Genomic DNA, 12253 nt, shown 5'->3' on the forward strand with positions numbered 1-12253 from the left:
GGCGCCAGATCTCTTCAGAGGAGTTCTAGACAGTTGTGAGTGGGTGCTTGGAATGGAACCTGGGTCCTCTGGAAAGCCAGGGCTCTTAACCACTGAGTCATTGCTCCAGCCCCATTGTTGTTTAATCCTTATCAGTACTCAGTGCAAAAGTAACAAGCCTGGATTATATTTGATTTACTTTTTCCCACCAAAGAATCTCTGCCTCTCTCCTGTGTGTGTATACATATAGTGTGAGTGCAAGCACACGGGTACCATGGCATATGTGTGGAGGACAAAGGACGACCTGGGGGGGGGGGGGTCAGTCCTCACCCTGTTTAGAAAGCCACACAGGCTAGCACACACTTCTGGGGATTCTTGGGTCTCCACCTCCAGCTGGCCGTAGGAGTGCTGGGATTGTAGATCCATGGTACATGTAAACCAACGGTTCTCAGCCTTCCTAATGCTTCAACTCTTTTTTTTTTTTCTTTTTTTCGGAGCTGGGGACCGAACCCAGGGCCTTGCGCTTGCTAGGCAAGCGCTCTACCACTGAGCTAAATCCCCAACTCCGCTTCAACTCTTTAATACAGTTCCTCATGCTGTGGTGACCCCACAACCACCATAAAATTATTTCTTTGCTGCTCCATAGCTGTAACTTTGCGGCTGTTGTGAATCCTAATGTAAATATCTGATAATGCAGGATGTCTGATAGGCCACCCCTGTGGTAGTCTCGACCCACAAGTTGAGAACCACTGATTTTAAGTATCAGCCTTACGTGGGTTCTGGGGATTCAGACTCAGATCTGCAATCATATACAGCAAGCCCTTCATCTACGTGCTATTTTCTGCCCCTGCCCCTGCCCCTGCCCCTGCCCCTGCCCCTGCCCCTGCCCCTGCCCCTGCCCCTGCTCTCGCTCCCAACCCCGCCCCCGCCCCCGCCCCCACTCCCACCCCCCACCCCCCGCCTCTGCCCCTTTAAAGGCTTTTAATGAGTCCCAAAGTCCCTAAAGCTTAAGGACCTGCATAAAGGGCTTTCTGGGGGTGGCCGGTAGTTTCAGCTTTGCTTCTAGAAAGCAACAGAACTATGAGAACTCGCGTTGGAGGCAAAGTGTTGCCATGCTGCCAAGAGAACCTTTGCGGCCAAGAGCCAAGCTCTGCCTATCACCGGCCAAGGCAAAAGCCCTGCTGGCTGTGGGTTCTCGCTGATGCTCAGCTGGGTGTAGGCCCTCAAAGCGCCTTGTGAGAAGCCTGTTTCTCACCTGGTTCTTCCTTTGAAGGGAGCTTTATCACTGGGTCACCGTGCTCAAAAGAAAGCCAGTGAGTGTCGCCCTGGGCCTCTGTGTGGGAGTCTCTGTGTCTCTCCTACCCTGTCATCAAAGCAGGGAGTAGACTCCCCAGAGGAAAAGAGGTGCGGTCCCCTGACTGAAGAGTAATAGTCCCCGGGAGAGACACATCGGGAGACACATCTGCTCCTGTTAGATCCATCCTGTTGAGTCAGCCTCTTCCCTAGCGGTGACTTTGCTGATGAGAACTGTGGTCCAGAGGCCTATTCTCACTCTACTGAAAAGACACTAAGACTAGGAGTCCCCCTGTTCACCATCTCACTCGCGTGTACACACACACACACACACACACACACACACACACACACACATATACGGCGCGCGCGCACGCGCGTCCTTGGATGTCAATCCTATAAAAGGAGCGGGGTGCGGGAGCTCTGCAGTGACAGCCCAGGAGGGAAGGGGGTGGGATCTGAATGGGCGGCCTCAGAACTCAGTTCCCCGCCCCCCCTCGGGTTCGCATCACTTCCCCAGGATCCCACCCTCCTGGGAAGCCACAGCCTGGCTTCCAAAAAAGGAATTTTCACTCCGGATTGCTCCTGCTGAGTCAGCCACTTCTCTGACTCCCATTACTCAGTTGCCAGCGAGAGGGGCTTGTCCTTCTCCTCGCAGAATGCGAGTCAGGGAGGGTGGGGGAGTGAAGGATGCCACCAAGGGAGACCTGGGGAGGGACCGGGCTCCCTGTGAGAAGGGACTTGTGGCCAGGAGGACCACCTGGCTCCGAACAGGTGGTGGTCTGCCCGCTTTTGACTCCAGCTAACTGAGTGAGTCAATGACCCTGAAAGGTCAGCTTCTCCCAGAATACTCAGAGACAGGAAGACCTGCTGGGAGGAAGCCACAAAGATTGGTATTGTGTCATCAAAGACTCCCTGCAGAGGGCTCTTTAAAGAGCCTTTGAAGCTGTGTGTGGTGTGGTGTGGTGTGTGTGTGTGTGTGTGTGTGTGTGTGTGTGTGAGAGAGAGAGAGAGAGAGAGAGAGAGAGAGAGAGAGAGAGAACAGTTAATAATCACCCTATATAGCTATATATGGGAGGGCCTTAGCAAGACACAGCTCTTTCTCTGGGTCTAATTGGGCAGCCGTTTTTCCAAACGTAACACTTTCACTTTAATCTTGGTTTTTCTCCCACCAAACATCTTGGAGAAAAGCAGGAGCAGGCAGAACTGGCTCAGCAGGAGAAGGCCGTGCCGGGTGTCTGGTGCTAGCCCACTCCTTGTCAAGAGCTGTGTATCCTGGATGATGAATAGAGACAAGCACACGAATTCTAATTTGTGTCTAGAATAACAACTCAGGGGGGAAAAAGAAAGAAAGAAAGGTTCTCATGAGCTCAGAGTTCATGACCCTGACACTATGTTGATCTTGATATTCCTTTTCCCCATATTTTTACATTTTATTTTATGTATATGGACGTTTTATCTACATGTATGTATGTGTACCATGTGTGTGCTTGGTGCCCATAGTGGTCAGAGGAGGGTATAAGATCACCTGGAACTGGAGTTACGGATGGTTCTGAGCAACTCCATGGGTGCCGGGAACAGAACCCAGGTCCTCTGCAAGAACAAGACTCTTCCATGAGCAGAGTCCCATGAGCCTCACCTTGATGTTTCTAAGTGGATCTCTTTCTTCAGACAAACTAAAAACAGCTGCCTATGCCCACTGTGGCTGTCCCCATATACACAAAGACATGCCAGTGCCTCTACCGTGTGGCCGGTGGCCTGATCCCAAGTGTTTTGCCACAGTGGGGTCCATGTGTCATCCAAACTCTAAGAACATAGAATGAAGTAGTCCATAAGTTATTCCCTCATGGCCAAAGCCAGGCTCCAGTGTAAACCCCCACTGCAGGAGCAGAATGTGCTGTCCAAGCCTCTATCTGTAAAATTAGGATTCAACTTAAGTGGCCCAGAAATTCCATTCCTGGAAAACTCACTTTGCACAAAACTTATCTTTATCACCACCACCACCATCATCATCACCATCATCATCATCACCACCATCATAATCAACATCATCATCACCACCATCATCACCGCCATCATCATCACCACCATCACCACCATCATCACCACCACCATCACCATTATCACCATCACCACCATCACCACCACCATCATCACCACCATCATCACCATCACCATCACCACCATCATCATCATCACCATCACCATCACCACCACCATCATCACCATCGTCATCATCACCATCATCATCGAGATGGTCCCATTACATAGCCTTACCTGATCTAGAACTCACTATGTAGACCAGGCTGGCCCCAAATTCACAAAGAACCCCCTGCCTCTGCCTCCTGAGTGCTGGGATTAAAGGTATGCTGCACCAGCATGGTGTTTGCAGAAATTTTCAATGTGAGCATCATGCCTTTGGTTGGCAGCATCTGTCCCTGGGCCACACACAATTCCTCTGCCACTCTTATCCACTCTTTGTAAAACAATTGCTTCCCACGAGACACACAGGCCACCCCCCCCCCAAAGACACCAGAGCCTACAGCTGGGGCTCCTCTCATCCAAGTTCTTCCTACTCACACAGCCACAGACTTCCTGCTCTTTCTTTTCTTTTCCTTTTTGGGGGTGGGGTGTTTTGTTGTTTGTTTTGTTTCAAGACAGGGTCTGTGTAGCAGCCCTGGCTGTCCTGGAACTCACTCTGTAGACAGGGCTATTGTTAGTGTTCCTTCTAGACTATGCCCAACAGTTACCACCACCACCTCTCCCTCTCTCCCTGTCTCTCTCTTCTCTCTCCTCTTTCTTCTCTCTCTACCCTTTTTGCTGCCCTCTCTCCTCTCCTCTCCTTCCTCTCCTTCCTCTCTCTCTCTCTCTCTCTCTCTCTCTCTCTCTCTCTCTCTCTCTCTCTCATATTTTGACGTAAGTTGATCGAGGGAGTTTCCGTCAATCAGGATAGGAGTCGGTCGATTCCTGGACCTGGGACCATGAACTTAGTGTGACCCCGACAGCGAGATGGAGAAGTTGTCCCTGGGGTATCTGGACTCAAACAACTTTCTCCTTACAGCAGAAGCTGTTCAGCTACTGGAAGTCCCCAGCTCCCCTAGGGCCTGAGACCTTGAATTTACTTTCTCCCTATAATTAAATGGAGTCTGCAAATGAAATGGTAGTACTTAGAATACAGTTCTTTTGCTTGTTCCCAACACCTAACAGACTGTCACTGCTGTCTCTCCCGTTCTGAGTCACCTTCGTCCCAGGGTGGGGTGGGTGATGCAGGAGGACTGACCTTTCTAAGCAGTTCAAGGAGAAGGGGATTTTGCACGTTTGAGCCAGGACTCACAGAGTCACTGTGGAGGGGCTCGACCTGGACCACAAGCTGAGCTCTGCTTCTGTAGATTCCCATGGCTGCATGAGCTGTAGGTGCCGTTGTTGTTGTTGTTGTTGTTGTTGTTGTTGTTGTTGTTGTTGTTGTTGTTGCTGCTGCTGCTGCTGCTGCTGCTGCAACTACCCTGGGCACTGTTTGTCTCTCTTGAACCAGGAACGTAAAGAGGAGAGTTTTGCTTCCAGAGTAAACCGAGAGCCTTTCATCATTGCTCTCGGATTGTTATCTTCCCCCCTCCTGGTTCAGGTCTTCAAAACAACTCAAGTTCCACACAGCAAGGCCCCCAGCTTCCTGAGTGAGAGCCTTCCTTCCAGCCCAGGAGTTCGAAGCCAGAGAATTTTAAAACTATCTTTTTGAGCAGAGCATGGTGATGTGCACCACACTTAATGTCAGCACTCAGAAGGCAGAGGCTGGTGGATCTCCGAGAGTCTACATAGTGAGTCTGTGGTCCGCACGGCAAATTCCTGTCCAACAGAGTTACACAGTGAGGCCGTACCTTAAAATATATAATTTTTTTTTTTGCTTCTTTTTTTTCGGAGCTGGGGACCGAACCCAGGGCCTTGCGCTTCCTAAGCAAGCGCTCTACCACTGAGCTAAATCCCCAACCCCAAAATATATAATTTTTTAGATTATAAAGTATTTACAGACTTGATAACTGTATTTAATATTGAAACAAGACAGCTAAGGTCAATATTATGATCGTTCCACTTGTGAGGAAACCTTTAGGCCTGGAACCTGGGTTCGCCAGGACACACGTGAACGCGGTTGGAACCACACCAGGGCTGCGGACACCTACCATTCTCCCTTGGCCTCCAAGATCAAGCTGGTGTTCTAAGACAGAGCTGACGGAAGCTTGGTCAATAGACACTGTAGACACCTTTTCATTCTCACTGAGGAGAAGAAAAAAAAAACAACAGAAAAATTTGATGTCTTTTAACATACCTTACCCATCTTTCCTCCCTAAAAATGAAAAACAAAAACATTTACTATAATTAGATGCAAGCATTCTGTTTTTCTTTTCCCATTTCCTTTTTAGGAAGTAGATATAAGTTTTAAGAAAACAAAACATGACCTTGAATGATGATATGTGGAGGTTCATCATTCTAGTTTCTAGAATATGTTTAGAATGTTCTAGAATGAGTTTTTTAAAAAAATGTTCATACCTCCCTCTCAAAAAGCTGAGTGAAATAAAACCTTTTATCCTCAACTCTGATGACTGCTGTCTCCCAGGCACCCCATCTCATAGCAGCCACTGGGGTTGGGGGACAGAACCACCACCCTGACCATACCAGGCTTTGTGGACCTGGGCTACAAGCTCTGTAGGGGCTTGTCACCAGCGAAGCCACATGCTTTCTGCTGATTGGAGTAGTTTCTTGTAAGGTTGGTAGCAGGAGGGTCAGCAGAGTCCGCTGGCCAGCACTGGACCCACACTCTGGCCAGGCCACCCTTACCAGGATCACAACATTTCCTCAGATGGTTCAGGAAGGAGGCCGCCGCACCATCCTGTGTTATGATGGGCAGAGGACCCTTCTGGTTTCTATTCTCAGCCACATTTCCAGCATCCTTGGCTCCATGGTCCATGAAGGGTTGGCCCAGGGAGTGGAGCAGGGGGAGGATCCTCAGCTGTCTGGGTGTCACCACCTGCCCTGGATTCTTAGGCCTGTGTTTGTCTGCCAGACCTGGCCTAGGTGGCAAATGGTCGCATAAAAATAGCTACACAGTCCTTAATGGGCCACTTCTCCAGCTGTTCTTCTGAGTGGAAGGCAGCTGAGAGGGTGGAGGAGGAGTGTCCCCAGCTAGGCACAAGGGTGGTGCCCAACCACTCTGAGTATTGTCACTATGGGGCAGTGAAAGCTCTACCCAGGCAGGGCACCTCAGAGACACAGGCTAGGATTTGCAGCTCAGCCAACAAAGTGTGGTGAGCCCAGCTCTCCCTGGTAGAATTCCTCCCTCCCGCTGTTATGGGACTGAGACAATCCACTGAGGCTGAAGGCAGTCTGGTGGCCCTCCCAGCACAAGGATAGCCTGATGTAGGGGCTGCTGAACTTGTTTAAAGATATAGGGGCTGGAGCGTGATTGAAGCCTTATGTATCACCCTCAGCTCTCTAAACAAATGGAAAGGCAAAAGGAGAAGTTGAGGGGTGAGGAGGGGTGGGGAAGGGAACACAGTGGATAAAAGCCACTTGCCACCATGTGTGACGATATAGAAGTAAAGAACGGACTCCCCCTATGACCTCCCTGTATGTGGTGTGGAGTATACACACACGCGCGCGTGCACACACACACACACACATACACATGGTGGAGGGGGAAGACAGACAGACAGAGACATACAGACAGACAGAGACAGACAGAGAGACAGACAGACAGAGACAGAGAGACAGAGAGAGAGAGAGAGAGAAAAGAGAGAAAGGGGGAATCAAAGGAAGAGACAGCACAAAATGTCTGGCTGAGGTTAGATTACGGGCCTCCCCAGCCTTCGTTTCCACCTCTGAAAACACCAGTCAGTTTACAACCTGTCTTGGACGGGATAACCATCAAAAGAGGTGGAGTGGACACTTGACACATTCCACTCTGCCTTCCCATAGATTCTGGCCCACATATTTGGGAGTTAATAACAAATGTAACTTGGAAGGGAAGGGAAGGGTTAAAGATACAGAGGGTGAGAGCTTTAGGGTGGGTGGGGGAAAGAGGTTTTCTGGCTCCCTGGGCCAGCTGAGAGCTAGGGAGTGGCTGCTGCAGAATTCCAAAGAACAGCTGAGCCAGCTGGGGAGGGGCGGACTCCTGTGTGAACTGAGTCAACTCTCCCCACAGCCACAGTTTTAGGTTAAAAAGTTACAAGAGACAGAGAGAATGCCTGCCCCATCCCTGGAGCTTGTCCAGGGAAAAAGCAGAGATATAAGGAGGGTAAAAACAAACACTGCCGCTCGTGCCTTTGATAGTGAACGAGTCACACGGCAGTATGTGATCGTACAATTGGTGATGGGGGAGGGGAGAGACAGACAGATCCAAACGTTTCAGTACAGTCCAGGGGCAGAATGAGCTGAGAGGGAGTGGTGCAAGCGACCTGGGGGGGGGGGGGCTCTTGCAGAAGTTTTGGAAGTTGATGAACACACAGTCAGGCATCCGGGCAGAGTCTGGAGGTAGAAACCTGAACCCAGGGACAGATACTGTGGCTGTGGAGAAAGCAGGTGACAGGAAATGGGTCTTTCCCAAGGAGTGGCCCTGGTAGTCTAACAGGACTCTGGAAATTCAAGATAGGGGAGCCAGGCAAGGTCTACATCTCAGGAAAATAGAGGTACATGTGAGTGGACCAGGACAAGACTGAGGTAGCCATTCCACAGACAACATCACTACCCAAAGATGAGAGGAGCCAATTCAGGCACAGATTCTGGTGTACAGAACTTTGATCAGGAAAGGTTCTTTGCTGGTGACAGGAAAACTTGTCCATTGTGAGCACAGTTTGGAAAGCCATGGAGAGCTTGGGGAGGCAGGGCAGAGGTCATCGGGCTAGCCTGGATGAAATGGGTATGAGCTCCACTCGGCCACATGGCCTGAGGCCTGTCTCATACCAGGTGGTATTGCACCAGCAGCTTCCAGGCTGAAGAGGCTGGCAGCAGCCCTCGCCTCTGAGACACTTGGGGGTCCACAGACCCTAGGGTTCACTAGATCCCTACGTTCGTAGGTCCAGTCAGTCCAGTCTAGCTTACCTGAGGGGTCTGCTGGATTCACACAAATAAATCCCACTGAAGACCCCCCTGTCCCCTCACATCCCCAAGGCAGCCTTCTGGCGCACTCCTTCTTCTTCAGCAGTAATGTAAAAACTACTTAATTAATTCATGCCTCCTATGATGACTAGATGTAGTGATGTATTCCTGTGATCTTAGCACTTGGGAGGCTGAGGCAGGAGGATTGTGAGTTTGAGACCAGGCTGAGACTACAGGGAATTGTTCTGATGCTAAGGTTCTATTCCCCAGTTGGTTCTTGATCCATCAGTAAAGATGCCAGGGCCTAATTGCTGGGCAAAAGGAAAGAAGAGGAACTTCTGGGTCCCCAGAGAAGGGGTGAAGAGACTCGAGTAGAAGAAAGGTGTCTTTGACATGCTTTGAAGGGACAAAAGGTGACCAGCCATGTGAGATCTTGGGTAGAGTGGCCATTAGGATGTTGACCTGGGACTGTAGGTAACTCAGCAACTAAAGCTGAGAGCAGGTTGAGAGGTGCTGAGCTAAGTGTGGGGAAGGGCACGCTGGCAGAGGAAGGATTAGAAGAGCCCAGCAGTTGAGCCAATAAGGCAGGTTGAACTTGAGCAGTGTGTGTGTGTGTGTGTAAGTGTGTGTGTGTCTGTGTGTGTGTGTGTGTCTGTGTCTGTGTCTGTGTGAGTGTGTGTGAGTGTGTGTATGTCTGTGTGAGTGTGTGTATGTCTGTGTGTGTGTCTGTGTGTCTGTGTGTGTGAGTATGAGTGTGAGTGAGTGTGAGTGTGTGAGTATGTGTATGTCTGTGTGAGTGTGTGTATGTCTGTGTGTGTCTGTGTGTCTGTGTGTATATGTGTGAGTGTACGTGTATGTGTGTGTGAGTGTGTGAGCATGAGTGTATGTAAGTGTGTGAGTGTGAGTGTGTGTGAGTATGTGTGTGTGTGAGTGTATGTCTATATGTGTGTCTGTATGTATGTCTCTGTGTGTGTGTCTGTGTGTCTCTGTGTGTGAGTATGTGTGTATCTGTGTTCCTCATCCATGGATCAGTATTCTCTGGGTGAGGACTGGTAGCACAGACTACCTGGAGCTTAAGGCAGGGTAGCAAAAGCCACACACTGCATGAGACCATGCCTCATTCAAGAAACGAACAAACAAACAAATGATGATGAAAATCACCGGATCATCCTGTCGTTCTATTTTTCTCTTTTGCTGACACATAAACATTGTGCACGTTGAGGAAGCACAGCATGATACTTTGATTCCACTCTGTTCCTGCTAGCTTTCTATTGCTGTGATAAACACCATAACTCAAAGAAACTCGGGAAAGAAAGGGCTTATTTCCACTTACAGCTTACCATGAAGGGAAGTCAGGGCAGCTGAAGCAGAGGCCATGGAGGGGTGCTGCTTCCTGGCTTGGGCCCCATGGTTTTCTCACTCTGTTTTCTTATAGAACCCAGGACCACCTGCCTAGGGGCAGCACCACCCACAGTGGACCCCCCCATCAATCATTAATCAAGAAAATGCCCCATAGATTTGCTCACTGAGATCTACTTAAAACTGACAAGCCGTCTTCACCCATCCTTCCCTCCTGAGCACCCTCCCCATCCTCTGGTAACCACTGTTCTGCACTCCATGTCTTATAATTATATATATGTACATATATAATTTTTTCAGTGATGGGAACTAAAATAATGGTCTTGGGTGTGCTAGACACATGCTGTACGACAGAGCTGCATTCCTGGCCCGACATCTGAGAATTATTTTTTATCTTTCAGATGTTCCCAACTGTGCCTAAGGATGGCGATTAGCACCTAGCACTGGGGTTGCAAGGCTGTAAGCACTCGCTATTTTTGGAAGAAAAGAGTGAGCAAATTGTGAATCATTATTAAACACGAAAAATAGTATTTTATAATGAAAGAGGTGTGCCTTGCTCACATGGCCATGACCATCAACGTTCTACAGAATAGGCCTTTGAGCTCTGGGTCCTGTTTGTGAGGGGCCTAGTAGGAGTTAAGGGCCATGGGACAGACAAGTCAGGAGCCCTAGGGGAAGCCTCTGGGGAACACCAGCCATAGGGTGCCTCTCCTCTTTCTTCTCCCACACCCTCTTCTCACTCCTAGCTGAAATAGTAAACAGAACACTTACTGTTTCTTCTGTTATCTTGGGTAGGTACATGTTTAATTGCAAATTTAAGGGTTTGAGAGAACATCTCATCTCTCTGTATTATACACACAAGGTCACAACACAGTTCCCATCCTGAAGTGATAGTATCCTTCACAGCCAGTGTGGTCTTCAAAAATATTTTTTAAAATTTATTGTGTGTGTGCATTTGTGTGTATGGGCATTTGTGTGTGTGTGTGTGTGTGTGTGTGTGTGTGTGTGTGTGTACACGAGTGCACAATTAGAGGACAACTTTCAAGAGCAGATGGTTTCTCCTTCCCAAGTGGGAGTCAATTAGAAAGGCTTACGTGATAATTACTTCTACACACTGACCATCTCCTTGGCCCTCGATCTGGTTTTGATTCTGTGATGAAGTCAGTGCCCCAAGGAGGGTGGAGTGTCTTTGCTGAGGCCTGTCCTGTGGGTTCACAGTCCTCTTTCTCAAACCCATCGGGGAGCTGGGCCCCTAACCTCACGAATGATCCTCAGGGGTAGGTCCCATAAAGATGGGAGCTGTCTTCCAGAAGTGTCTCTCACATCATGGAGGTTGCACAGGAGAGGGCACAGCAGCGCTGCCAGGTTCCTCTTCCATTAGACTTGCTTCTCAGCAGGATCTCAATCTCCCTTAACCTGCCCCTAACTAGGGGCAATATGGCCCCATGAGTGCTCTGCTATCCTGCTGGCAGCCCTACCGGTCTCCCTCAGAGGAATCCAGAAAGGAAATGGAGGCTAGGGTACAGTTGGGAATTTCCTTTCTCACCAGGTAACCTTGAGCCTCAGGTTCTGAGAAGCCCCTACAGCAATGCTACTGTGCCTTTTCTAGAATGTTCCTTTTCTGGACCAAGAACTGACATCTGCCTAACTCTTCACACCAGTTACCCAGGAACCAGTCCTCAGTCCTAAATTCAAAACACACCATGGGTACAAAGATGTCTACTGAAATGTTCTAATGCTACTAATAGGAATCCAGAAACACTCCGACTGTCCACACACAAGGACCAACTAAAACCCCAGAGCGGGCAAGACGGCTCAGCTGGTAAAGGAACTTGCTCCCGGGAACTCATGACTGATGGCCTGGATTTGATCCCTGGAATCCATAGGAGTGTAGTAGAGAACAGAATTCACAAAGTCGTTCTCTGACTCCACGTGTGCTGTCTCACATGGGTGCACGTGTGCTCACACAGATAAAAATAATAATTTAAAAATTGAAGCAAACACCAGCACCCACATTGAGGTACAGTTCAATGGTGTTATCTTGCCTAGCATGAATAATGATTGTCTTACATAAAAAACTCAACATTCTATGCCTAGTAACACGTGCATGCGCACACACACATGCACGCACACACACACATACACACACGCACATGCACAAGCACATATACACACACACACACACACATATGCATGCACACACAAAAGGGTAGGGGTAAGGAACAAAAATTAAAAGGCTAAAGCACTTTTTATTTCCTCTTCTTTTTACTCTAAATCATCTGATTGGGCTATCCCAGATGAGACTTCACTAGGCTTCTCTCTGCCCAGGCCTCTGTCCTTCCCACCTCTGTCCTTCCCACTCCCACAGTTCTTTCCTTAGTCCATATGGGTGTATTCAATGTGTGTGTTTGTGCATGTGTGCGTGTATGTGTGTGTGTGTGTGTGTGTGTGTGTGTACAGGAGGGGGGGCCTCCTGAAGGAGCAGGAGAAAGGTCCACCATTATCTGAGAGCTGCCAATGCAGCCCAGGACATCTGGGC

This window comes from Rattus norvegicus, chromosome 18 (assembly GCF_036323735.1).
Source record: "Rattus norvegicus strain BN/NHsdMcwi chromosome 18, GRCr8, whole genome shotgun sequence".
In the NCBI taxonomy this organism is placed as follows: domain Eukaryota; kingdom Metazoa; phylum Chordata; class Mammalia; order Rodentia; family Muridae; genus Rattus; species Rattus norvegicus.